The sequence below is a fragment of the Cryptomeria japonica genome, chromosome 9, assembly GCF_030272615.1.
Source record: "Cryptomeria japonica chromosome 9, Sugi_1.0, whole genome shotgun sequence".
NCBI classification, from domain to species: Eukaryota; Viridiplantae; Streptophyta; class Pinopsida; order Cupressales; family Cupressaceae; genus Cryptomeria; species Cryptomeria japonica.
Genome location: NC_081413.1, coordinates 195,106,143 through 195,111,289, shown reverse-complemented (window position 1 = coordinate 195,111,289; position 5,147 = coordinate 195,106,143).

Below are 5,147 nucleotides of genomic sequence, written 5' to 3'. Positions count from 1 at the left end.
TAAAGATTACACTGCAAAACAAATTACATGAACTTATTTAACATAAAAATTATAATATGCATATGCGACTACACCATTATAAATAATGATTATGAGATAATTTTATTAAACTAGAAAGTTACACCAAATATCAATAATATTAATCATTCTAGCATAATTGTACTTCAAATATAAAATTTCATAATAGGTATATAATTTTGGAGTAAAATAGACAATCACCTAATTTATTAATAAATCTTTAATTAGACTCCTTTTACTTTATCTAGGGTTTTCATTTTGGTTTTACAAGCAAATTCATTAGTGTAAAATCTAATCTAGTTAATCTAGTTTAACTTTTCACAATTTGATACAAAACTCTTGATCTTTGGATATAATTTGTATGAGTTATTGTTAAACTTTTATTCAATATCAGAATCCAAAGTGATGTTATATGGTGAAATGTGATAAGCTACATTGAGATTCTCCTGCATCATATCTACAAAATAATTTTGAAGAATACTTTTATAAATTACTACTTTTTATGTGGCGACCACATGCACGTGTTTTTCTTTGATGTAATTTTTAAAAATATCACATTTTTTATTTCTTTTACCTCAATACTTTAGGTTTGCTAAGATCACATACCCTTCGATGGTGATACTTAAGAGGAAATTCATTATATCATATTAAATAATTTATTTACTTAAGATCAACTTTTATTTACATATTAAATAATTTTCAAAATATATTTTAATTATGTACATCAATTATATCAATTAGAATAAACATTTGGTAATGAAATACAAGCAATTATCATAAAAAATTTAGAATCAATTCATTCTAAATGTAAAATGATACATACACATATAAATATATAATCAGTTTTTTAATTTAATATATACTTGGCAAAATAAATTTATATAGATGTGTAAATTTTTAAGTAATTTATTGGGGTTTATAATGAAACCTATCCAAGAAAATTTGTCATTTATTAGAATACATAACTCATTTACCCTATATAGACACCACCCTCAACTCTCCCTTCTTGTTGGTTCTTATTTTACTATTTCAATTAATGCTTTCACATAATATAATACATTCACTTCCAACACACACTCTACTATTTTCATGTGCATTTTGCAAACCAGCCAGCACTTTACTAATATTGCTACAATAAGATTGCAATACCTCAAACTCTTGATGTACACCTTCTATTTATACTTTCTTGCATTCCATTTGAGGCAAGTAGGTCACTAAGTCCAATCCTTTCAAGCAATCAACAAACATTTCTTAGACAACCCTACCTTGATTCTACCTTAACAATTTTCATGTCCATAATTAAAAGGAGTCTTAAGATCCATTTTCATAAGCCTACATTAATAATGAACATAATTAGGTTGAAGAAAAACCCCTCTTAGATAAAAAAATTTGTGATGTTACCTACCTCCATACTTGTCTCTTCTAGTGCAACTTTCATGAATCCTAGAGTTTATTTTGATTTGAAAATATAGATTTGGTTAAACCTTTTGTAAAATAAATTATTACAAGGTTTTTGATCCTTTCCTTTCTCTATGTTTATTATACTTATCATCCAATCCAATGGAAAAATACACTCTCCTATAACCAAAAAAAACTAAATTTAACTCTAAAAGCTCCAATCAAAAACTAAATATATGTTCCATTTGATACAACACTTATAGGAAAAACAGTGATCACTAAGCACCATTTAATACCATAAGAACCAATAACACTCCTTCAAATGTTATAGCACCACCTTTATTACTAATCCATTAAATTATTATTCTACAAAGTAACCACTAATCTAATGAAATTAAAACCATTTATTTAAAACTTATAATTCTCCTTAATAGAATCCTTATCAAACCTCAATAATAGTTAAGGAACATTAATCCATGGTGTCCAATTCAATTGCTTAGGACATGAAAACGTTAAAATTTTTGACACTAAATATAGCTGCCATTGCGAATGCTTAACGTGGTTGATAACATACATGTTAGTCTAAATGTTTTCTTGAGCTAGGAATCATGGTATATTGCCAAGTTATTGAATCTTAATCCAATGTTTAGGGTTTTAATTAAAGATTATAATTAAAGATTATAATTTAGGGTTTAGGGTTTAGGGTTAATCAACCAAGATAGTCAAATTTCTCCTGGGACTTGTTCATTTTTTTCTATTTAGGGTTTAGTGTTCATTTTTCTATTCAGTGTTTATTGTCTATTTTTTACGTCTAATGTTTATTGTTCATTTTTCTATTCAGGGTTTATTGTCTATTTTTTGCGTCTAATGTTTATTGTTCGTTTTTCTGTTTAGGGTTTATTGTCTGTTTTTTGCGTCTAATGTTTATTGTTCATCTACGTTTTTGTTTTTTGTTTTTTTCCTACGGTTTAAATACTATTCATGTTTTTTTTTTTTTCCTATGGTTTTTACTATTCATGTTTTTTGCAATATTTGAAAACTGAAAACTATTTTAAACATGAAATAGAAGACGATTTTCAAACTTTAAAACATAAAAATTAAAAAATAACAATACATTAACATTTTTTTATGAAAAACAATAAAAATAAATAAAATAGAATATAAAAAATAAAACTAAATACCTGGAAGGAGGTAAAAATGGTCTAGGGGGTCAACTGAGGTGAAAAAAATGGGTACCCGTGCTCCTCAAAAACGCCTGTCCATTTTCCAAACAGTAAAAATGATGGAAAATGGTTAAAAAAATAAATAAATACATTTCAAAAATAGGCGTTCGTTTAGCTTCGGGCACCTGTTGCTAAATAGACGCCCGTTTTTTGATGGCTCGGGCAACCGAAGCTAAATGGGTGCCTAATTTGTACAAATCGGGCACCCGTTTCTAGCGGGCTCATTTCCCAACCCACGGTCTTCCACAAGATTGGGACCCAACTTTGTATGTTTACCCAAATTGTTTTTCTCCTAGGAAAAAATTAGAAATAGAAGGCACACCTGTTGTAGCATTCACATGATTGTTGTTGATTGGATCATTGAAATTGATCATGCTTTTTGTTGGTTTCAAATTCGCAAATTGTTGTTTAACACTCTCCCCCTTATCACTCAGAGCGATAGGAGTGGATTTCTCCATTTGACTGATAGCGAGTTGATAATTGTGGAGTGTTGCACGCAACTGCGGAAAGAAAGTAAACTTAGGCAAAAGAAGATTTCCCCTGATATCTTTTTGCAAATTAGAGTTTAAAATCCTTTGAATATCATTATCAGGTACATGAAAAGAAATTTGAGCACACCAATGCTTATATCTACCAATGAAATCAATCACTTTTTCTTTAATACCTTGTTTACAATGCATTAAATCAGTGAAAGTGATTTTAGGACCAATGTTGTTTTGAAATTGTTGGATGAAAGAATTTGATAGTTTTTGAAAGGAAGTGATAGAATAAGAAGGAAGAGAGCAATGCCATTGTAAAACCTTATCTCTTAGTGTTCATGTAAACAATTTTGCAATCAATCGTTGATCATAAGCAAATTCAGTACACAAGATTTGAAATTTTTTGACGTGTAAGATGATCACCTTTTTCCATCATAGAGTTCCAATTGAGGGATCTCAACATGTTTAGGTGGCATGAATTTAACAATATCAAGAGAAAGTGGGCTCGCAACATCAAAGATAGGCACACTAAACTTGGATTGACTCATAGAAGAAATTTGTTATTGTAAGGAAGACACAGTTTGCACAAGATTGTTAATTGCCATTTCGGTAGAAGAATTGATGTTAGACATAGGTGATTGAGAAGGTGGTATGATGTTGTTGAAAGAAGGCATGGACTAAGAATTAGGTGGTGGGACATTATGATAAGTAGGCATATGTGATGATTGGGTAGGAAAAGAGACACTTAAAGCAGAAATATAGTTGTTGAAGAAATTGCCCCCTTGTGTCACACTGATTGGTTGAGGAATAATAGGAACATGCATGGAATTCATAGGTAATGATGGAGGATTAAATGAAGAAGAGGGATTTCTCCCATGACCTATGGTTGTAGGAATAACATTTTGAGTTGAAGTAGCCATAATGTTAGATATGAAAGTAGGAATACTAGTCATAGGATTAGTCAAAGGATTAAAATAATTAACCTATGTTGAAGGTTGTGAGTAACGTAGGGTTTCGACACAACTCTTGATAGGCATGACATTAGAATCAACAATATGTGCGATACCACTCAATATATCAATTCCATTCTTATCACTTTGAAGCATGTGTTTAAGACCTTTAATTAATGGAAGAGCTTCACTATTAGGGTATTCTTAAGACATCCATTGTTGAAAGCTATCAAATTGATTGTCCAATGTATAAAATTGATCTAAAGAAACCCTATTTAAAGCTTCTTCTTCATCATGGGATCCATCAATGGGCACATGATTAGGATGGGAAGAATTAGCATGATCCTCATTAAAGAAGTCACCCAAATTAGGCTTCGTCTCCTCGGTAATCAAACCTTGGGATGCCTTAATTCTAATACTTCATCTAATGGGGATAGGATAGGTAGGACTAATAGTGGTAAAACTCATGCACTAGAGGAAAAGTTTGAATTTTGAATTGTAGAACAAAATTTACAAAATTGGGTAATGCAAAATACAAGAAAATAATGATTACACAATTTGAACTTTGTTGGAGGAAGGGGATGACACAATTTCCAAAAATGAAAGGAAATTAGAATTCTTAAAATTAGGTCCAAGGGAATACCACTTAATTTTAAATTAAAATTTTTAAAATTAGGGCAAACAATAATTGACCTCTTAATTTAAAAAAATTTCTTGAAATTTGAAATGTTGAATTTTGAAGGTATTTTCGATTCTAGATGGATCAGAAATTGATAAAATCAGCTAATCTTCTGGATTTAGGCTATTAAATACAGTCATAACAGTCTCCTAAAATTTCAGGAAAAAAGTTGAGGACCGTGGCTGGAGCGCACATGATCCAACCAACTTTTTTTGAAATTTTCAGGGATGGATATTATGATGATTTTAAAGCTAACCCCCAAAAAGTGGCAAACTTTATGATCTTTAGATAGGCAAAATGAAGGCACAAATGTGAAAATAGGACCCTATTAGGGTTTTGAACAAAAAGGGGAATTGAATTGGAATTTTGAAAAGGGTCAAACCTAATGGATAGGGACACC